Source organism: Nyctibius grandis, chromosome 15, assembly GCF_013368605.1.
Source record: "Nyctibius grandis isolate bNycGra1 chromosome 15, bNycGra1.pri, whole genome shotgun sequence".
In the NCBI taxonomy this organism is placed as follows: Eukaryota; Metazoa; Chordata; class Aves; order Nyctibiiformes; family Nyctibiidae; genus Nyctibius; species Nyctibius grandis.
The window spans coordinates 12,388,321-12,411,896 of NC_090672.1; the positions used below are offsets into that span (position 1 = coordinate 12,388,321).

Below are 23,576 nucleotides of genomic sequence, written 5' to 3' on the forward strand. Positions count from 1 at the left end.
CTGCGGGCCGGTACCGGGGCGTCCTCCGGACGTGGGGACCCCCGCAGCAGCGCTGCTCGGGGGGGAGGCGATGGGGTGAAGGCTCCTCAGGGCGCGGGGAGGGCTCCGCAGGCAGCCCCCCACCATGTGCAACTTCCGCGGGGACGCGCGGAGCGGGGCCGGCGGCCGAGCCCCTCCCCGAGCGCTGCGCCCTGCGCCGGGGAAGGCGACGGGACGCGCAGGGCTGCGCGCTCTCGGTCCCTCCGGGGCACCATGGAGTGGGGGGGGGGGAACCGGGTCCCCGCCGCTGCTCAAAAGTTTGGGGTCCGGGGGTGGGGGGCGGCCCCTCCGCAGCGCTCAGCTCCTGCGCAGGGACATCCCCGCCTCGGCGGCTCTTGCGGGGGGTCCTCTCCCCCCGTTGCCCCCCCGGGCGGTGCCGCACCGACCCCTCCGGGCTGCTTCTGCACGGCGGCGGCGGGGCCGGGGGGAGCCGAGCCGCGGAGGAGGCGCGGAGGCGGCGCGGCCCCGAGCGCTACCCAGCGGCCGCGGGCGGGCGAGCACGGAGCCGCGGGGGGAGCGGGGGGTCCGGCCCCCCTCTCCCCGGTCCGTCCCCCCGGCTGGGGAAGCAGCAGGTCGCCCCTCGCCAAGCGCCTGGAGCCGCCCCCCAGCCCCTCCGGCAGCGCTCAGAGCATCCGCGTCGGGTCCCTGGGAAGGGGAAACATGAGGGAGCTCAAAAGCAGAATTCAACTCGCTACCACGAGATTATCAAAGCAAATATTTTGGGGTTCTCGTAAAATAAAAGCTCTAAGCCCAGAGATGAGCCAGCGGCACCTCCCAGATATCACACCACATCCTCAGGCTGATCCTGCAGTCCCGCATCGCCCCGCAGGATCAGGCCCTGGATGCACACCCTTCGGAGATGTCTGTGCCTTGCTTTTGGAGGGGGAAGAGCGGCTCAGTCACGGCTGCTACCGAGCATTAACACCCAAGGACCTACACCACCTGCACAGAAGGGAACATCCACCCTGAATGCTGGATGAGCCTCACGGTACCTCGGAGCCGAGGGACCTGCAAGGATCAGGGTGAACTGAAAGCGTGAGAGGATCAGCCTGAAGCCAGGCCCAGCGCCGCCGGGTCAAAGCAGGGCAGGGATGGAGAGAGAGTTCTCCCACAAGCGTCGGTACAATGTGTGCATTAGTGCCTGGCACCAGTGTGCATTTCCACTACACTGCACACACGTGTAAATCACACGCAGTCCTCGGGGGGACAACGCCTGCACACACGTCGCGTGTTGGGAGAGCTCCTGCCAAATTTCCCATCGACCTCTTGAAGAGAGGCTGAACAATAACGCAGCACTTGCCCACCCCAGCATCCATCAGCGCCGTGGCTGGCGTTCTGCACCGAGCTGACGGGGATGGATGTGCTGTGGGAGGCTGCCATCCTGGCTCGCCCCTCGAGGAGGTGTTTCCCAGTACGGGCTGGGACAAGCACGGGGAGAGGCTGCCCTGCCAGGGGTGAGCTCAGCCCCTGTGCTGGGCTCAGCCCCTGCTCCCCGGGCACCAACACAGCGGGGAGCAGCAGCAATAATGCTCAGCACGCTCCCGAGCCCCTGGGGATCAGGGCTTTGTTCCATACAGAACAGGAATTCCTGTCTTCAGGGCCATAAATTCAGCGCCTGCCCCTGGTGCCTGCGCTGATTTATGGTTATTACAATTAATCTTGCCGAGGTGCAAGCCATTTATTACCCACTTGCACAGGTACCTGGTTCCTCACAGTCACCCGGGCACACTGGTTGAGGTTTGATCTCGCAGCAACACTCCCAGCAGAGCACGTCCTCCCTCCCAGCCCTGGCAGCACAGCGCTGCCCACGCCATACCAGCTCTCCTCTGCCCAAACCCATCCAAGCGGGAGCACGTTCCAGCACACAACCACCACGGCTGTTCCCAGGCGTGGGTGGAGAAGCCGAGAGCTGCCCCGTACAGTGCTGGTGCATCCAGGGATCAGAGAGGGCAGCAGGCTCTGGTGGTACCCGCCTGGTGACCCTGAGAACACGCCAGGCAATGCCTAGGTGGGAGACTGTGGCCCCCACAAGCTGTTGGGTCACTCCTGTCCCACGCAGGGCAGCCCCATCTCTATCTCCCATGAGTTTTGGCCTGATCCTCCAGCAACATTACATGGCTTATGGAGAATCCCAACTCTGAGCTGTGATTTGGGGCAGCATCACTCATAGTTACACCAGGAATCATGACAACACACACAGACCAGCTGCGAGCCATATCGCATGACTCCCGCCTCTCCAAGACTCTTCTGGAAGGGGTGAAGATGCACAGGTCTCCAAGTGCACATCAGCGTTGGGATTTTTGAGCTCCTCTCTCAAAATCCCCGACCCCCGGTGCGGGGGGGTCCAGCCCCCGATGGCTAATGAGGGGTTCGCCTTGCGCAGCCGCCCCGCGGGCAGCAGAAAGTCTCCTCGGGCCTATTTGTAGATTTGAAAGCTGTTATTTTGCCTCCTGCTTGAAGAGGGCGCATCAAAGTCAAACCCAAAATGAGTTGCTGGGCTTGAATTAAAAAACTCTTGTCTGAAACCAAGTTCCAAAAAAAGATCAAGGCTTTATTTGAAATGTAAAAGTCCTTGCTGGGATGTCAGACGCTTTGGGAACTGTCTGCATCATCCTAAGGCTACAGGACAACAGCCCAGAGCTTCCTTCAGCCATCCTCAGCATCTCATCTTCCTCGGATGAGGCACCAGCTCTTTCTCAGCACAGAATCACAGACTGGTTTGGGTTGGAAGGGACCTTAAAGCCCATCCAGTTCCAACCCCCTGCCACAGGCAGGGACACCTTCCACCAGACCAGGTTGCTCCAAGCCCCATCCAACGTGGGCTTGAACACTGCCAGGGAGGGGGCAGCCACAGCTTCTCTGGGCAACCTGGGCCAGGGTCTCACCACCCTCACAGTAAAGAATTTCTTCCTAATATCTCATCTCAATCTCCCCTCTTTCAGTTTAAAACCGTTCCCCCTCGTCCTGTCACTCCATGCCCTTGTAAAAAGCCCCTCTCCAGCTTTCCTGTAGCCCCTTCAGGTACTGGAAGGTGCCAGAAGGTCTCCCCGGAGCCTTCTCTTCTCCCCGAGCACGAGAGCAGCATCCCACGGGGAGCACCGTGCCCCCTCTGAGCTCCAGGGAGGGCTGGGAAGGGCGAGGAGAGGCGAGGTCAGAAGCGCTGCCCATGAGTGAGAGACTCCAGGAGCTCAGGCATTTTTCACGATCAGAGGGGAGAGGAGGCAGATGTAACCACAGGCTGTCAGCACCAGCACAGGGAAGAGAAATTGGATAAGGGAGGCTCTGCAGCCTCGCAGACAGAGGTATAACAAGCTCCCACGGGCAGAAGCTGGAGCCAGACCTACCCAGACTGGCACTGCAGTGCCCATTTCTAATGGTGGGGATAATTGGCTGCAGCAAGGCTCCCCAATACTTTTTTTTTTTAATAATTAAGATTAAAAAGGACACTTTAATTTCTCCAGAAGCATCTGCTCTCCTGGAAGAGTTAATTCAAGGTAGTGCCGTAGGTCACAACAAGCAGTCTCTGCGATCTGTTAACTCCTGCCTTAAAACTGGGCTCAGGACAGGTCCCTCCTCCCCAGAACTGCAGCGTGGGGTGGGATGGAGCCATCACACATCCGTGGGCCACAAGGATGCTTCCCAGAGCATTTTTCGGAAGGACTGAAGCTGCCTCCCCTCGAAGGGCATCAAACAGGGCTCCATGCTGTCCCCAGATGCTGTGCAAAGGGCTCCAAACCAGCTCAGAACAGATATCTTAAATATTTGATGTCTTCAAGAAAACTACCAGAAGAAGGAATAGCAACAGGAGCGAGCCCTCTCCTTCCTGCCAGCGCAGCTCCTCTTCCCAGCCCAGAGCTCTCTCCCAGCATCAGCTGCTTGGGGCATCTTGGCCCAATTAAGATCTTCCTTCGAGCCCAGAGCGAGATGAATCTGCACATCCCTGTGCTCAGTGCTGGGGCATCCCCCCAGCAATGGCCACAGGAGTCCTGTTCCCTGGGACAGCAGCAGTTTGGGAACAAGCCAAGAAGGGCCAGAAACTTCCCAGGGAGACCTGCCCATGACTGCTCCACCTCCACACCCACCAATCCCCACCATCAGATGGGTCTGTGTACTCAGAGAACCACTGGAGCAGTGGAGGGGTGGTCCCAGGCACCCCTGACCCCCCCCAGAGCCCCTCCCACTACTGACCACAGGAGCAGCATCACGAGCATCTCCCCAGGAGCAACATGCAGCTTCCCCAGCACTGCCAACAGCCCTGCCCAGGGCTCCCACCTCCCCAGGGTGGGATGTGGGGACCACAGGGGCTCAGCCCCATCCCGACTGAGCCCAACCACCCCTCGCTCACCTCCAAACACGAGGGTTTGGCACACGCAGCACTGCCGAGCTGGGGACTCCCAAACCCACCACCGTGCAGGGACCGTGCTGGCATTACAGCTCTTTCTGCTGCTCCAAACCACCTCGAATCGAGCACCCCGAGACAGGCTGCAGACCTGCCCCTCCCAGAGCCAAGAGGAGCCCCCGGCTGGGCCACGGGGAAGCTGGCCCTGCTTTGTCCTGGCAGGGTGAAGGTGTGACCATCAGCTTCGTGGCAGGGAGCTCGGCGCTGGCCCCGCACCCCGAGACCACCGGCGCAGAAACCCCCACCCGGCAGCACCAGCCGCCCGCCAACAGCCCAGACCTCGAGGCTGATTTTTAAATCAGGAGATTAAAAATTTAAACTAAGGCTCTGGCTCATTTTAACGTGATTTCTTAACATTTAAAGGCCACGTTCCGGAGCGTTTCCCAAGCAGAGCAGCCGGGTTTGCCACGGGCCAGGTCCAAGACTCACACTTAATCACACGCTTCCAGGAGCTGAGGTTTTTTAAGGCGCTCGCTGCTGAACCCAACACACCAGCCAGGGCTGGGGGTGCCAGGACCCCCCCAGCTCCCCTCCCCTCAGCCAGAGCCTTCACAATAAACACATTCCTGATCCCCCCGCTCACCTCTTGATGCTCAGAGAAGGGGATTTTTGCTGGGCACTCCAGACACAAAAGCAAAGGACCTCAGAGGACGCCAGCTCACTTTTTAGGAGCCCACATCACAGCTGCTCACACTCCCCCCAGCGCCTCCACCTTTGCCATACCCACACCACAGCACACACACATGTACCCGCTGCAGCCCTGGGCACTGCCCACACCCCACAGCCCACAGGGTGCCCACAAGCAGATGCTCACAAAAGCAGCAGAAAAGCCCCAAAGCCCATCTTACCGGTCACCAACGGGCATCACTCATGGCTCATCCCTCATGGAAAGGGCCAGCTCCAGCATGTCCTTGCCCTGGCACAGGGCTGGGCACCCCCAGCACCCCAGAGCAGCAGCAACACTGACCTCCCCCAGCTCTCCCCCCTCAGGCTCATTTAACTCCTCTGCAATTAAGGCAGCAGATTTAACCCACCTGCAGGTTAAACCCCTCCAGGTGTGGGCAGGGAGTGGCTGCAGCCCCCAGCCTGCACCATCCCTCACCCCACTGGTACCGAGGGAGGGGGACGCACCCTCCCCACCAGCAGGACAGGACCCTCGCTGGGCACTGCCATCCCTGACTGCAGGATCGGGCCCCTGCCTGGCACAAGGGCAGGGGGCTGCTGGCTCCTTCCCTGCGTGCCCAAGGGGGGCTGCAGCAGATGTTGGTCCCTGATGTGCTATAATTAAGCAGCTAATTATAGAGAAAACCCCTCCAAAAGTGGCTGGCTGCTCCCCAAGGCCACCAGGAGGGTGGCAGGAGACCGACCCCCCCACGTCCTTGCCCCATGTGTCCCAGCCTGGCACATCACTGGGGCTCTCCATCATCCGGCGGGCAGTTTCCCAGCACAAGGTGCTTCAGGTGCTGCACTGATTTCCAGCACTACAAGATTAGGTGATAAATAATGGATAATAATAGGAGAAATAGTAAATAATATATTTACAGACTTGCATAATGAATAGCAGCGAGCACGGGCTGCTCGGGCATCGCCGGCGCGTGGCAGAGCCGGCTGCTGAGCCAGCGAAGGGGAGTGGGCACAAGCGGGGAGCTGGGGAGGGGGATATGCAGCTCTGCGGGGCTCCCAGAGCCTGTCCCCCCCCAAACATCAGCCATTAGGGCTCCCAGAGCCTGTCCACCCCCCCAGACATCAGCCATTCGCTCCCCCTCTTGTGTTCCCACAAAGCCCCAGGGGCGTTTTAGGGAGATGTAATTACCAGCTCCTCAATCAATCCCGTTAGCAGCAGCAAAACCTCAAAGTGAATTACTCCGTGTTCGTGGGCAAAAAGCTTGCTTGGGGTCGGGATTGGGGGGGAGCAGGGCGGGGGGGTCCCTGTGCAGCCCCGTCCCCACGCCGAGCCCCCCGGAGCCGCCGGGTTCTGCTCCCCGCAGCTGGGGGGCAAAGGCTGACCTCGTGCCTCAGTTTCCCCATGCCGCTGGCCTGGGAGGGGTCAGCTGGGTGAGGTCCAGCACGGTGACACCAGCCACCGCCGCGGGTGGGACGGGGACTGGCGCGGGGTCACGCGGAGCCCTTCACAAAGGGTTTGTGCTGCCAGGAGCGAGGTGGGGAGAGATCCATCTTCCTGCCTGCCAGCTCAAACGGCTGCGTTTCAGATAATTCCAGATAGTAAATTTTTTTGAGTCCCTATAAGCTAAAATCAATATTGGCACAACTGTGTGTCATTAAAAACTAAATGAACATGACAAAGCCAAACTGCTGCCTATTAAACAAATGAGTTTTCTATCCACACCGGCACAGCGGGTTATTAAATCCTTTATTACAGGAGCGTTGCTTTGTATAAAAGAGGGTGGGAACACGCCGCCCTGCGAGGTGCGTGTGCCTGCCCTTCCCGTGACACCGGGGACACGCTGTACTGGGAGCACGGCAACATACTGGGCAGCCCTCAGCTTGCCAAGGCGTGGAGCAGCTCAGCCCCGGCCCCGCACTCCGCCCCATGGGCTGGGCTCCTCCTGCAGCAAGGACAAGCCACCAGGATGAGACCCCTGTGGCCCTCAGCCCCTGGAGAAAGGCTGGGCGCAGGGGTGTGTGATGCCAACGGGATGGCAACGACAGGGTGATGTGATGGAAACGCTCCAGCGACGTTACAGCGATGCCAGGGTAACGCAACCGCAACGCAACGGCAACACAACAGCGATGCAACGGCGATACGATGGCGATACGATGGCCAAGCAGTGGCCACGCAACAGCAATGTGATGGCAATGCAATGGCCAAGCAATGGCAACTCAACGGTGATGCAATGGCCAAGCAATGGCAACTCAACGGTGATGCAATGGCCAAGCAATGGCCACGCAACAGCAATGCGATGGCAACGCAATGGCAGAGCAACGGCAACGCAACAGCAACACACCAGCAATTCAATGGCCACTCAACGGCAACACACCAGCGATGCAATGGCAATACGATGGCAATGCAATGGCCACGCAATGGCCACACAACGGCAATGTGATGGCAATGCAATGGCAACACAACGGCAACACACCAGTGATGCAATGGCAACGCAATGGCAACACGATGGCAACGCAAGGGCAACACAACAGCAATGCAATGGCAGTATGATGGTAATGCAATGGCCACACAATGGCAACACAACAGCAATAAGATGGCAATGTAATGGCAAAACAACAGTGATGCAATGGCAACACAACTGGGATGCAATGGCAACGCAATGGCAACACAACAGCAATGCAACGGTAACTGCGCTCCCATGTAGGGCGGTGGGTAACCCCCTCCCTTGCTCTTGAAAGCTGGTGGCACGGTAGGAAGGCTGCCCCGTGCCTTTACATCCCCCATCTCGGAAGTCCTGGGAGTGCCCTCCATCCTCTCCAGAGACCAAGAGAGCCAGACTCTGCCTGTCACCCTCATCTGCCACTGTCACTCCGCAGTGTCACAGGTACCGCCACGTCGGACATGTTCAGCCAGCAACCCGCTGTCTGTCCCCGTGTAATGATTTCAGTGTCCTGATTGTGTCCAAGTTCTCACCGCACACGGGGAGCTATAAATATTAATAGGTGCTGGATGAGTGCCGGGGAGGAGAATGGAGTGGAGGGAAGGGGCTGGGGCTGCTCCCCCCGCCTCCCGCCCGCGCCAGCAGCAGCAGGGGCTGGGGGCTGAGCGCTGGGAAAGGTCAGCGTGCTCAGCCGTGGAGCGGAGAGAGCTGGAGGGCTGAGCTGCTCCGACAAATGCCAGCGGCTCCGAGGGTGCTGAGGAAGGTCCTCCCATCACCTTCCTCCAGGACAGGCTCCCCCCCAAACACAGACAGACACAGGGCCAGCACGGTGCTGGGCCAGCACCCACCAAACAAGCCCCACGGGGCTGTGCCAGGCTCTGCACCCATCTGCATGTGATTTGCATGAGCATGGCGTGATTCCAGGTGGGACACGGTGACCTCCCTGGGGACAGACGCTGACCCAGCCTGCTCCAGGTGGGACACGGTGACCTCTCTGGGGACAGACACCGAGAGCCCCACTTGGGTTTGGTGGTGATGAACTTGACCGCACTGATGGCACCGGGGGCTGGCACCGGGAGAACGTCAGCAGAGCGTGAAGTTCGCCTCTGCAAGGAGAAAAAAGTGGCTCGGAGGGAGATCTGCAGTGGGGGGGGCGAGTGCAGGACACAGCCCCCAGCCCGTGATGGATGGCACGGGGGCATGTGCGCCGCATCCCTTACCTGGAGCAGCTCCGGTGGGAGCTGGGAGGGAGCTGCACGCCCAGGGACGCCGGCTCCAGAGGGGAGGGAGCTGCCGTGGGAAGTTTTATGGGGCCTGAATCAATCAGTGGGAATCCCATAAGAGCCGGTGGGGATAAATGGGCTCCGCGGATGGGTTTTGACATCCAATTGTCTTTTCCATTCCGGTTGTCATAAAGCCGCGCGCGCCCATTTGTACAGCGAGAGCGAGTGATGCGCAGCCACGTGTACAGAGAAGCTCGACACACGTGTGCGTGGGCACGGAGGGACCCTGGACACACGCGACACATGGGGGAGAACCCCCCGCTCCTGCCAAGGACCCAGGGAGCCACTTACCTGCCGTTACCCATGGCAGGGTGACAGGGCATCGATTCGTGAGGCTGTTTAAAAAAAAAACTTATTTAAAGTAAAAAAAATTAACACCCCTCCAGCACGGAGCATCCCTGCCGTGCATACCCCCGCTCCCGGGCCCCCCCCCTGTCCCCAGCCCCCTGCCCTGGCGCTGGGACCACCAGGTGAAGGTGACTCTGCCACATCGCGTCACAGAATCGCTCCTGGATAAACAATTCCAGATGATTTCCCTCTGCCCATCTGGTGCACAGTGCCTCCTCTTCCTCCTCCTCCCCTGTCTTGCGCTGCAGCCCGTTGGTAAATGAGAGCTAACGAAGATGGAAGGGCTGAGGGGGAAGAGGGGGGGGGCATGGTGTGGCTGCAAGGCATCACAGTGTGGCACCAGCGTGGGACAGGAGGGGACTGGGAACAACAAGGTCCTCTGCATGTCTCGGTTGCAGCCATCCTCCCCATCATGAGCCGTGCTGGAGACCCAGCATCCCTGGGGTCCCTCAATGGATATCCAGCATCTCTGGGGTCCCACGATGGAGACCCCACATCCCTGGGGTCCCACAATAGATACCCAACATCTCTATGGTCCCACACCAGAGACCTGGCGTCCCTGGGGTCCCACAATGGAGACCCAGCATCCCTGGGGTCCCACACCAGAGACCCCGCATCCCTGGGGTCCCACGCCAGCCGACGAGCGCTCCCCAGCCAGTAACTCATGGCCAAGCCGCTGCCTTCCTTCAAACATCATCTCATCCAAGCGCCTGGCCGTGCCGAGGGGGATTTATCACGTCCCTGGGTGCCGGATCCCCTCTGAGGAGGAGGTAGTTTATGCGAGCAGACGCCAGCCCGTGTCACTTTCTTATTCCTCTCTCCTCCGCTCGCAGCTCATCATCGGTTACGGCGGTGACCAGTCACCTAAATCACCCGGCTCTGCTCTCACTCCCCGCTCTGATTGATGCTGCAATTTTTCTTCTCTCCAAACAGCCACTCACCGGCTGCGGCTCTGCGGGGACCCTGGGAACGGGGGAGGCTGGGACCGAGGGGCTCCGAGGTGGCACCTAATCCATGGCTGGGACCGAGGGGCTCCGAGGTGGCACCTAATCCATGAGCCACTTTAGACCTGCAAAGAGCTCCCCAGAAACCCACACCCTGGCACTAATCCTGCTTGTTCAGAGCAGGCATCAGCAAGCACTAGGTTCACGCTCAGCAGACGTTGGCATCCACAAGCCCGGCAGTTCCTGCCGAGAACGGTCCCACAGATGAGCAGGGGCTTGTTCGCCGCCACGGCTCCCAGCTTGGCACGGGCTGCGGCACGGCTGGGCATGGCTTGGCATGGCTGGGCACAGCTGCCCGCTGCCAGGCTCTGCTGCTCTGGCAAACAGCTGCTTCCTTCTGGTGGCCACCTGGGATGGCTGAGAGCAACCAGGGAGCCCTGCGAACGCTTTGGCACGTGCTGCTTTGGCACAAGGGCCCCAAATAAACTCACACCAGGGCGCTCTGGTGTGCTGGGACGGGCAGCGGCGCTGGCTGGGGTGGGATGCTCTGCCCTCCCCGGCTGTGGATGCCCATGCCACGCTCGCGTTTGCTTTCTTGATTAAATGGTCAAGCGGAGGATGCCGGCATCAGGAGGGGTCTGCGCTGGCACCACGGAGCTGCAGGGGAAGGGAGGGATGGGGGGAACTGTGGGCTGTGCCAGACGCGAGCATCCCACTCAGTCTCTGCCCGAGCCTGGGTGCCCAGCGGCTGGCAGCCAAGGGAGGCTGGAGGGGAACAAAGCGCGTCGCCTCGCAGCATATGCGAGCTCGGAGCGAGCGGTCCCCAGGCAGCGCGGCGAGTAGCCGGGCGTGCACGGAGAGCTGGCTGTGCCACCCGCGTCCCCTGCCAGGGCTCGTCACCACCGGCTGCGCGGGCAGGGCAATGCGCACCGACCCGCGGCGCTGGGTGGCATCCACGGCCAAGGACGTGGCACAGCCCCACGGCCCCGGGGGAGGCAGCACTGGCCATGGTGCAGGATGGAGCTGGAGGTCCCCGTAGCCACCGGGACCCCTGAAGGGAGGAGTGGACCCATCCGAGCCCCCAGCTTGCTGCTGCCCACGGAGGGGACCCCAGCAGAGGCAGCGAGGACAGGCAGCCGGTGCCCCTCGTGTGCCTCGCAGATGTGGCCATGGCCAGGCCACGGGGACACACGTCTCCGGGCGCTGGGGACAGTGGGACTGACATAAACCCATTTTAAACCCACGTCCCCCTCCGTGAGGTCTGCTCCTGCACCCTGTGTGTCCCCACGGTCCCCAACGCCCCACGGGGCACCCCAGGACACCCCCCGCCTCCCCCCCCGCCGCAGCCCGGGGCCGCGCTGGCACGGGCTCCCCGGTGCGTACCAGTAACAAGCTTCTGTTAAATAATTGAATTCCTCAAATCGTTCCCTTCTCCCTCCGGTTTCAGCACACATTTGTCACCGTGCCATTAGGCAGACGCTTTGCTCGCACTTCATTTATTCATAAGCGCGGCCGTGGCTCGGGCAGCGGCGACGACAGCGGAGCTGAGCGCGGGGCACGGCTGTCCCCAAGGTGGCACCGGGACGGTGTCGACACCGGGGTGACGGTGGAGGATGGGGCCTCTGTGCATCCCCCATCACCCCGGCTCATCTCGTGCTCCCCCGTGTTGGGGGACGGATGGGGACACATCAGCTCTGCGCCTGCTGCGCCCCGGTGTCCCCACAGCAGCTTTGGGTGCAGGAGAGGAGTCACCCCGGGGCCTCTGGAGTCCCTGGGGCTGGAGGGGACGCGACTCGCTGTGCACAGGCCAGCAGGCGCTTGCAGGAGCACTGCTCAGCTAATTGCAGTAATTAGCCTGTAATGAAGCAATTATTTGAGGACGTGGTGCCATGTGTTCCTGCAGGGGAGCAGGATGGGGTGGGGGACACAACCCAGCAGCATGGTGGGCAGCAGGCACAGGAGGTGTGCCAACAGGGGCATCACCCCAGCCCTCACCCCCTGAGGTGACCGAGGGGACGTTGGGGTCCCCTGTGCCACTGCAGGGCAGGGAAATGGCACCTGGGGAGAGCAGAGGTGGCAGGGCTGGTGCCGGTGATTTACAGCACTGAAAAATTGCTGAATGGGATGGAGGCAACACCCAGCCACCGTGCTGCCCTCCCCTCGTGATGGACCCTGGGTCCCTGTGCCATGCCCTGCTGTCCCCACGCACAGAGCAGGGGCAGGCCACATTCCCCCCATGAGTTTTGCCCCGGGACGCCTGCACCTCCATGGCCCCCCCAGCCCAAGGGAGACGCCGGACCCCACGGTGGGATCCTGCGGTGCTGGCGGGGAGGGACGGAGCCGAGCCCCGGCGCTGCGCCCACGCGTCGCTCCGGAGGCGTGTGCTGGGGCTGGAGCCAGGCGAGGGGCCGCAGCCAGCTGGCCAGCTCCTGCCCGCGCTGCCTGGCCCTGCTCCGGCCCGCGGTGGCCAAGTTAACCCAGAGTCACAGCACGGCTGGGGTTGGGACCTCTGGAGATCGCCGGGGCTGGTGGCAGCAGCGCCGGGGATCTGCCCAGGACCGTGGGTGCTCATCCTGGCAGTGACCTTGCCAGCGCCACGTGCCAGGGCACTGCCAGGGCATCCCCTCTCCTTAGGGCTCCCGGAGGCACAGCCGGAGGTGTGGGGGATCCCCCTTGGGGGCTGCCACCCCCCGACCCCTCCCCATTTGCCCTGACCCCACCGGAGCAGCCAGCAGCCCAGATTCCCCCAATTTCCCCACAGTGCTGGGAAAATAAGGGCTCGTCCTGGCTCCGGGGCGGGATGTGAGGAGCCTCCGATGGCATCGCAACCACCCAAGCACCAGGACCCACCCCAGGGAGCGCCTCAGCACCGGGACCCATCACTCAGCCCCGGCTGTGCCGGCACGGGCCGGGCTTGCGGCAGTGGCTGACGAGGGAATCGTGGCTCCGGCGGTGAAGGAGCAGACGGGAGGGAAATAAAAGCAAATGACATCAGTGCTGGCACGGGCGCCCACCCCAGCGAGCTATTTCGGGAAGGGCCGGGCCGGCGGCGCGGTTAAGCGCTTGCAGATGTTGCTTTGTGCTCCTCGCGGGGCTCTTTCCACCGGGGCTGCCGGGCAGGGATGCTGCCAGTGCCGGGGATGTGGCGGTGGGGTGGCACGGGGGTGGCACGGGGGTGGCACGGGGCTCCCTCCTCCAGCCCATGGCACTGGCTCGCATCCCCGGGGGCGAGGGGAGCCCTGGCACAGCCTGGGTGGTGTTGGAAGGTGATCCCCGGCACAGCCCCGCTGCCACCGCATCCCTCTGCCACGCACGCACGTGGGGTGGGCGGCTGGTGACCGGGACGTGGTGGCATCTCAAGGTGACCGACAAGGGCGAGGAAACAGAAACCTGGCAGTTGCCATGGTTACCGCCGAGCATCCACCGGCGCTGGCTCCGAGCGGACGCGTTTAATCGCCGGGGTGGGTTGTGGGAGGAGAGGAAGGGCTGGACGGCTCCCAGCGCTGCTTGGTGTTGGGGAAACTGAGGCACAGCCCTGCCCCGTTGTCCCCCCCGTTCAGGCACCTCCGCTGCACGCTTGGGTGCTAACCCAGCGCTCCTTCCTTCGAGGGCGGTTCGGATACCCCGGATCCGCGCGGTGAACTCATCCTGTTGGCACGATTTGGGGGTGAAGGGAGCCAGCCTCGTGAGAGCTCAGCCTGGGCCAGGCTCGGGGGGACTTTGGGGCACGTCACCCCCATCGCCGCCACTGCTGAGCCATCTCGGGGGGGGATTTGAGCCCCCCGGCAGAGATCTGGACGTGGCTCCAGCTGCCGAGGGCTGGAGCTGGCTCCGAGCCGGGCTCTGATCCCAGGTCTCCGTCAGCGTCACCCTTAAACCAAAAGAAAAAGCAGCTCAGGGTGGAGCGAAGTCAAAGGAAAGACGTGGCAGATGTTTCTCCTCTTCCCAGCTCCAGGTTTGCTACCACGGGGCACCGATGTGTCCCCGTCCTCGCTGCCACCCGTGTCACCCAGCGGCGTGGGACAACAGGCACCGTGGTGGCAGGTGGCATTTGCCAATGGCCCCTGGCTGCTGCAGGGAAATCAGCGTCCCCGCCGTGACAGGCAGGAGTAGCCCGGTCGTTAGCTGCCGCCAGATGTTCTGCTGCAGGATAATTTGATGGAAAAACAGGGAAGGGAGCATGAGTTTCGCCAGCAACATCTTGCTTTAATCAAAAAAACAGGAAATAATGTTGGAGGCTGGAAAGCCGTGCCCAGGTTTATCCCCCTCCTGCGCAGAAACGTGCTCTGCTCGGGCAGGGTCCCCAAAACACCTCGGGGCACCCCAGGGAAGGCAGAAAGCCCTAAAATCAGGCCAAGGCGAGGAGAAGGGGGTCACCCACCGGGCTTGGTGTTCACAGCCACCTTCCTGCCTCCGCGCAGCCGGCTGCCAGCAGCCTGCGGGGCCAGGACAGGGCGAGGAGCAATTCGTAAAGCAGGTGGCCAGCTCTGGCCACAGGGCCATGGCCATGCTCCGCATCCCCATCCCATCCCCATCCCATCCCATCCCATCCCATCCCATCCCCATCCCATCCCCATCCCATCCCCATCCCGTCCCGTCCCATCCCATCCCATCCCATCCCCATCCCCATCCCATCCCCATCCCCAACCCATCCCCTCCCCATCCCCATCCCCACCCCATCCCATCCCCATCCCCATCCCCATCCCCATCACCATCACCATCCCCATCCCATCCCATCCCATCCCATCCCCATCCCCATCCCCATCCCATCCCATCCCCATCCCCATCCCAATCCCATCCCCATCCCCATCCCATCCCATCCCATCCCCATCCCATCCCATCCCATCCCATCCCCATCCCATCCCCATCCCATCCCATCCCATCCCACCATCAAGTGGTTGCAAACAGGGACCCAGGGATCGGGCTGGAGCAGGAGTGGGGCCAGGACACAGACATCAAAAGTCATCGTGGTCCCCAAGGAGAAAAAATATCCCCAGGGAGGGGAGGGGGAAGGAGAAGAAAAGGGAACTAGCAGGGAAAAAAAAGTTCATTCAGATTTGTAAAGGGCACAATTTACAAAATCCATCACATATTTTACTAGGCTGGGATTTACGGATTAGCCGGTAATACTTAGGTGGCTTTTGGTAATAAAACCCTGAGCTGCAGCAGCCCTGGGAAAGCGAGAAGGTGGAAGACGTCTCCTCCGCATCCCGCGCTCACTTTCCCACCATCTCCTCCCTTTTTTTTTCTTTTTCTTTTTTTTTTTTTGATCTAAGCAGCCCCGTTAATCTGGGCTTTATCTGCCCGTGGAGAAGGCCTGAGCTCTTTATTGGATTTTTGTCAAGAATAAATGATTTAGTTTGGGATATTGTGGAAACGGTTTCCGTGGCATTACACCATCTAATGAGGGAAACAGCGGGGATCAATCCCTCCCTTGGAAGGCGCTCAACAGGCTGCGGGAACGGTGCCCCGCACCGACGTGCCGCTGCAGGAGGAGTGTGGGTACGGTGAGTACGGCACAGGGATGGTGGGTACAGAATCAGAGAATCACAGAATCAATGTGGTTGGAAGAGCCCTCTGGGATCATCGAGTCCAACCATTGCCCTGACACCACCATGGCAACTAGACCAGGGCACTAAGTGCCATGGCCAGGCTTTTCTTAAACCCCTCCAGAGATGGTGACTCCACCACCTCCCATCCCATCCCACCCCATCCCATCCCATTCCCACCCCCATCTCCATCCCACCCCATCCCATTCCCACCCCCATCTCCATCCCACCCCATCCCATCCCTATCTACCCTCTGTCTCCCAGGGATGGAGAAGCACCATGGGCAGCCCTGGGTGTCGGATGGGACATGCAGCACCATGTGCCGATGCCACAGCCGGCAGCGGGTCCCACCGGCCACGTGCCGACACACGGCACCTCGGAGGGCGAAAACCAAGGGTAAAAGCCAGGCAGCGAGCGGCACAGGAGAGCCCGTAAGTCACCATCGCCCTGAGATGTTCATAAATAATGTAGGTGGCACGGAGCTGGGGAGCTTTTTACCCAGTTAATTAATGTGTCCGGTGAGCACGCGCACGCCCGACACGACGGCGGGGCTCCCCCCGCGCTCCCGCTGAAAACCCTTCTCGCAGGACTGACACATTTATTATTTCTCCCATAATTACCTGATTGTGCGTGTTTGGTAGAAGGCACCCTGGGAACCCCGGCCCCGCGCAGGGCTCCCAGGCGGGAGCCGGCTTCGAAATGCTGGCACGGAGTTTTAGCTCTGGAAAGTGGGTCAGGATTGGACCCAAGGCCCCTGCAGTGCGGTGCCGGGATCCGCTAGAGCCGGTGCACCAGCTCCTGGGTGGAGGGAGAGGACAGGTAGGGGCTGCACTGGGGATGGGGATCTAATGGGATGGGATGGGGATGAGGATGGGATGGGGATGGAGATGGGGGTTGGATGGGATGGGGATGAGTGTGGGATAGGATGAGGATGGGAATGGGATGGGGATGGGATAGGATGAGATAGGATGGGGATGCGGGTGGGATGGGGATGGGGATGGGATGGGGATGGGATGGGGATGAGGGTGGGATAGGATGAGGATGGGAATGGGATGGGGATGGGATAGGATGAGATAGGATGGGGATGGGGATGGGGATGGGGATGGGGATGGGAATGAGACGAGGATGGTATGGGGATAGAGATGGGAATTGGATGGGATGGGGATGGGGATGGGAATGGGATGAGGATGGGATGGGGATGGGATGGGAATGGGATGGGGATAGGGGTGGGATGGGAGGGGGATTGGGGTGGGATAGGATGAGGATGAAGATGAGGATGGGAATGGGATGAGGATGGGATGGGGATGGGATGGGATGGGGATGGGATGGGGATAGAGATGGGAATTGGATGGGATGGGGATGGGAATTGGATGGGATGGGATGGGATGGGGATGGGATGGGGAAGGGGGTGGGATGGGATGGGATGGGGGTGGGATGGGGATGAGGTTGGGGATGGGATGGGAACGGGAGCGGAGCTGAGCGACGGCAGCGTGAGCCGTGAAGGTGGCTATTAAAGGCTTTATTACAGGGTGACGCTCGCTAATTGCAGAGCTGCTTTCAGGGAGCCGGCAGCAGACGAGCTCGGGCGACAGCACCCAATTATTGCAGCTCAGCGGGGAGAAAAGGGAAAGAAAGGAAGACAAGAAAGCGCAATTACCGGGCCCTCGGCCGTGGCACAGCGCAGGGCTGCAATTTCCGCACGGGCTCGCCTTGCCCAGCCCCACGCTCGCTCCCAGCACCCACCGTGTCACGGCTTGAGGTTATTTTTAAGGGGCAGTTGCCCACCTCTGCCTCCCACCCTTCACCCCAGCCCTGCCAGGACAGGCTCCCGCATCCCACCGATGCTCCCCGCGATATCCTCAGCCCCAGCCCTCCGTGGGTCCCCCCGGGGAGGCTGCGATGCTTTGTCCCTCCCCATCTCACTCGCTCCCACCTTTCCATCCCAGAGCTGCTCCCGGCTCTGAAATCGCAGCCTCGTATACTAAAAAAGGTCAGATTTCAGCTCTCGTGAAGGAGCAAAAACCAGAGCGGCGTGAAGAGCCACAGCCGCCTTTCGGGGGGGGTCAGGAAGCTGGGGCGTGGGGGGGTCCCGGTGCTGGGACCTGCTCGCCCCTTTTGCGAGGGGCTGGGGGTGGATGCCACCGTTTGTGCCTATTCCTCGTCACCCCTCGGTAATTGACGATTAAATTTAATTACACCTTTGAGGAATAATAGTGTGCGTTGGTTTGATGGGGCTGTCGGGGGGGGCGGGTTTGCTCCCGCGCGCTCTGCTCAGTCAGGGGGATCGGGGGGGGACGTTCGAGGTGTGGTGATGTCGTTTGCCAGGCTGGGGAGGCAGCCGGTGCCAGCGCTGTCCCCCGGTGCCATGGTCGCTGCCATCTCTGCCAGCACAACAGGGCTGAGAGCGGCTCCAGGGACCCCCCACCCCGGCATTGTGGGAGCCCAGGGGGGTCCGGCAGCGTCCGGAGGGAGCGATGCCATCGCCTTCACTTGGGTCCTGTGCAGGGCGATGCTTTCAGCATCTCCCCGAGCCTGGCAGCCTCCACCCGCCCCGTCCCCCTGATTCACGCCCCTCCTTTTCTCTAATTAAAGATAATAATCTGCAGTTACCTAATTAGTTATCTGATTTTTGCCCTCTGATCCCTCGTGCTCCCTCGGGAGCTCCCTCAGGAAGGACGGACGGAGCCCAGGGAGGCAGCGGGGACACAGGGACACCCCGGGGTGCAGGGGCTCATCCCTGGGACCACCGGTGCCACCGTGCTCCCGAGTGATGCAGACATGCTGGCAAGAGGTGACGGTGCAGAGACGTCCTTGGCACCCGAGTGTCCCGCTGGCACGGAGCTGGTGGGGCCACTGCCACCAGCTGGGGACAGGGACGACCCCGGCTGTTGGACACACCACGTAATGGAAGAAAAATTAGGCCAAAGCGGGGCCGTCTCTTCCCTCCGAGTGATCATCGCCCTCATTAAAAACCAACTAATTATTATTCTGGCTCATTAGCAATTATAAATCTCCAGCTCGGCTACTTCATTAAAAAAAATGACAAGTTAGCACTTAATTATGTTCCCCAGCAGCCCGATGGGTAGAAGGGTTAACCCTCCCCACCCTGCTGCCCACCAGCACCTGCACCAGCACCCACACCAGTGCCAGCACCCACACCAGCACCAGCACTCACACCAGTGCCAGCACCAGTGCCAGCACCCACACCAGTGCGAGGACCCACACCAGCACCCGCACCCACACCAATGCCAGCACCCGCACCAGCACCCACACCAGTGCCAGCACCCGCACCAGTGCCAGCACCCACACCAGCCAGCTCCCGGGGCAAGAGGGCACTTTGGGCTCCCCCTTGGTGCTCTGCAGAGGGACAATGAGCCCCAGCATCTCCCCGGACACTCGCCTGGCAGCTCCTGGGTGCCCTGGGCTTGCTGAGCCTCCTCCCCTGGCACAGCACCGTGCTCACCCCGGGAAGAAGGGAACTGGGAACTGGCAAGACACCAGCCCATGCCCCCAGCATCCACGGGGCATTCACAGGAGGCAGCGAAACCACCCCGTGTCCCCAGGGAACACCAGCTCCGTGCCAACCCCACTGTCACCAGCGATGCTGCAGGTCCCAGGACAGAGGTTCGCAGGCAGCAGCTGGCAGCAAAGCCGCTGCCTGCATCCCCTGCACCCAGCACCCAGCACCTTCCCGCTACCCAACAGGTAATTGGCCACTAAATCCCTCCCCGGGGGAGAAACGGTGGGGAAAAAATTACAGCTGCAGAGCCAGCTCTCCAAAATTATATCACCTCCTCTGACAGGATAATTGCTCCTTTTCCCCGAGGTTTAGTACGGGTCTCACATCCTTAAACAGTTGGGTGTTATTTTAAGGGCTCCCAGTGTTTTTCCCTCGTCTCCCAGGTCACACAGGATCCCAGGTGGAGGTGGTCACCCCCCCCCGGCACGGGGAGGTCTCTTGGGGTGGGAGATGGTCACCCCGGCACCGGGGGGGTGACGCGGGGAAGCATGAGGTTGTGGTACCCGGAGGAGATGCAGGGGGATGATGATGGTCTGGGTGTCACCGACGTTGCCCCCGGCGCTGCGGTGCCTTGTTCTCCTGCTCTCTAATGGCTACATCAATATTATCTCGCCCGCAAGTTGCCCCATGACAGCTGGATTAATGACTCGGTGCAGAGCCCGCGCGGCGCCGGGGAGGGACACGCTCGGCGCGCGGGGCCGGCGTTTGGAGCAGGTGGGACCCAACAGACCCTACCCCGGGGGAGGCCAGGGGGACATTGCGGGGTCAAAGCCCTTGGCCATGTCAGCACGACCCCCCATGGGCAGTGTGTGTCCCTTGGGCAGAGCACCCCGAGGGAGCTCGGGGAGGCAAACCGCTCCCGTCCATCCCAAATCTCCTCGTCCGTCGTGTTTATCCCTCTTGCCCTGGGTGAGGGGGTTGCCATCTCACTCAGAGTCCTCGTTTATTCCGATTTATGCAAATACATTCCTTCCCCACGCTCTCTCGTTGAGCGGGGCAGGCGGAGGTGACAGCTCGCTGTGGGGTACCCACGTTACACCCCAAGCACCAGCCTCCCCCAGCCCTAAGGTGGCTCCGGGGGCTTTTCTGCTGAGACAGCACATTTTTCTGCAGGTCATCATCTGTTTGATCCCCCCAGAGCCCACCCGTGTGATGGGCACCCAGGGAGGGGTTGGGTGGCAACAAGGGGTGCTCAGCCAGGGACGATGTCTGCTTTAAATTGCTCTGGTTAAATTATGCATTAGCTTTTTAAAAAGATGTTTAATCTTTGAGCAAGATGGGTTTTTTTTTTTTGACAGCGCCTGATGCCCACCTCGGGCTGTTAAATTTCATCTCAGGCCGATCAGATGGGTCATGATTTCTCCCCTTATTGAGATGTGGGAAGTGGCTCCTGTCCTGGCACGGGGGCACCACGGTGCCTGTCGGCACAGGCTCGCCGGCTCTGGTGCCTCACCCCTCCTCGGCTCTCTCCAGGATTAGATTTTGGGGTGATTTTCAATCAATTTTGGGGTGAGATGGTGAGACCCTGAGCCCTGCCTGCTGCCTGCCATCGGGGTGGATCCGTACCCACGGCCGGGGAAAAGGGATGCTCGTTAATTCACTGCAGGATCCAGCACTGGGAACCTCTCCAGATCTCCGTGGAGGTGGTGGGGAAGGGGAAACAGCATCCCCCGACCCCCCCTGGGGCCCAGGACCCGGTGCAGACCCCAGCGCAGACCCCAGCACCGTGGGGACGCAGCCCCTCGCTGGCACTGCACCATGGCAGGGGCGGGCAATAAAAGAACACTTTAATTTTAGAGCTAATTAAATATCAACAATTGGAATGCAGCAGCAGACAGTTAACCTGGAGTCACCCCGTATTTACACGGAACAGAACGCACCGACTGGGGGGATGGAGTGAGTTGTAGTCATTTTAATATCAGCTGTCACAGTCTAACTGTTCTCTTTTGTCTCACTCCAGCACAATCATCTCACCGCCTTCCTCCGGGATCGTTACCACTTCTCTGCTCGACAGACAATTAATTAAGCCCCGGTCCCAGCAGCGGCCGGGCACACACGTGCTCCCGTCCCCGCTCGGTGAGCCGGGGTGACGCCGGGGTGCAGCCCGGGCTTCAGGGCTCCACCAGCCCCGGGGTTCAGTTATATGCAGCCCATCAGCTGTCTGACTCATTAGAAGCTGTAAATTATTAATGGGGAGCGCTCGCAGCCCTGCTGGGTACCCCCGGGGGCTCTGGGGACGGACAGAGCCATGGTCCCAATGGGGACCAGGTGGGACCCCGGCACCCCAAAACCCATGGCAAAACACCCATGGGTGATGTACTGGGGTGCCCCGAGCCGAGCCGGGAGCCGGGCAGGGGGGATGCTCAGCCCCAAAGCAGCTGCTCAGCCCCAAAAAATTCTGCTCAGCCCCAAAAATGCTGCTCAGCCCCAAAAAATTCTGCTCAGCCCCAAAAAACTGCTCAGCTGGGACACGCATCCTCCCCGCAGCCCCGAAAGGCTCCGTCGCTGCAGCCCAGCACGTGCACCACGGGGCTTCGGCAGCCTCCCAGCCTGCTGCAGGGAAGTTCATTAGGTATGTGCGAAAGCACTATTTAATTTAGCGCATTCGTTAGGTTTTTAATAGCTCCAGGGGCCGGGAGGAGCAGGGACGAGCGAGTCCAGCCGTCGCAGGCAGCAGCGGCCGGTGCGTGGGCTGTGGGGGTCCCCGGCCAGCCCTAAGGGGACACGGGGCCGACGTGGCACCATGAACCCCCTGAGGTTTCAGCCCCTGGAGACCTTCATCCAGCCAAATAATCTGGGGTGGAATAAAGCCCCCCTGGCAGGGGCTGTGCCTCCACCGTCCCTCACTGGTGGGCTCGGTGCTGGCGTCGCTCCCACAGCAGCAGCCGTTGGGCGACAGGAAAACTCCCGTGTTCCTAAAATTTGCATTTTCTCTTGCAAAAGTTCCCCAAAACTCATTTCAGTCTCACCAGGGCACGGTCCCAGAGCTCGCACTCAGCCTCTGCCACCATGCCACCCCCCTGCCACTCGTTCTCCCATCCCCATCACCGGGCTGGCATCACCACGAGCCACGCGGACCACGAGCCGTGGGAAAAGGGGAGGGAAAGGGACCCTTGGGGGCTGCCGCCGTGGCAGGAGCATCTTGGCACAAACCCAGACACAGAGACAATGTTTTGACTCCCACCCGCCAGGCTTTTGTTGCAGGTTTGGTTTATTGGCTTTAAAAGAAACAAATTCCATCGTGTGACAAAAAAAAAAATCAGGGAATTTTCTTTGGGAAATGTCACAATGAAACACTTCCAGGGCGAGATGTGTCACCAGCAAAAGGCTGGTGGCAAATTCCCCCTGCCAAGGCTGGCACCGCCACCGCAGCCCCGAGCATCATCGCTGCTGGTGTCCCCAGTGTCCCCAGTGACCCCAGTATCCCCAGCAGGAGCAGCCACAGGGGCCGGGGAAGGGCAGGGGGAGGGCAGGGGGTGGGCAAACCCCCTGGTCCCCTCCTTCTCATCCTCCATGGGAGCTCATCGTGGCCCTAATTACCAGGACAAAATCACAGCCCTTTTCCACCGGCCGAAGCGGGAGGGGGCTGCTCCGAACGGGGAGTTCCATGGGATTTCATTACTGTTATTACTGTTATTATTTAATTCTCAAGGTTGTAGGATTTACGTCCCGAGCTTACTTAATTATCAGACCCGGCCAAATAAAAATGACAGATCCCTGTGCCTGCTCTAGAGCAGCTCTCGGTGGCTATTGCTGTTGCTAAAAATGTTTCTGTTGGGGGAAAAAAAAATAAGTGAGGAAAGAAAGGAAGGGAGGAAGAAAAAGAGCAAAAGGAAAAATGCAGCAGGAGCCAGGGAGATGATGGATCACGGGAGATAATCCATCTTGTCAGCCCAGGACTACATAACCTTGATGTCAGCGGGTGTTTTGCTCTGCCTGAGCGCTCTGGCTCGCTGGCACCGGGACGGAGCCGCGGTGTGCCAGGGCAGGAGGACGGGGCACAGGGGTGGCTCCCAGCGCTGGGATTTGGGGGGTCCCCTCATCCCCCTGTCCTGCGTGGGGACGGGGATGCCGATGCCCAGGGGATGGGGGGGATGCAGGCGAGATGTGGCAGGGAGGCGGGGGACAACGAGGGACAGCGGGGGACAGTGGGGGACAGTGGGGATGGTCCCCAGGCACGTCCCGGCGGCAGCGCTGCCTCCCCTCCATCCTCCCCTCCATCCTCTCCTCCATCCTCCCCTCCATCCTCCCCTCCATCCTCTCCTCCATCCTCCCCTCCATCCTCCCCTCCATCCTCTCCTCCATCCTCCCCTCCATCCTCCCCTCCATCCTCTCCTCCATCCTCCCCTCCATCCTCCCCTCCATCCTCCCCTCCATCCTCCCCTCCATCCTCTCCTCCATCCTTCCCTCCATCCTCCCCTCCATCCTC

At 60.9% G+C, this 23,576-nt stretch overlaps 1 protein-coding gene across 5 annotated transcripts in view; it reads left to right on the forward strand.

Moving 5' to 3' along the window:
* Positions 1 to 23,576, forward strand: part of RPL38 (ribosomal protein L38) — a 326,451-nt gene that overhangs the window by 284,150 nt on the left and 18,725 nt on the right. The window contains exon 1 of one of the 5 annotated variants that reach the window (XM_068413413.1): positions 19,230 to 19,239. The exons of the other annotated variants lie outside the window; for them this stretch is intronic. The gene's annotated coding sequence lies outside the window, so the exon portion shown is untranslated. Of the gene's footprint in view, positions 1 to 19,229; positions 19,240 to 23,576 lie in introns of those variants that run through there. 5 annotated transcript variants of the gene reach the window in all.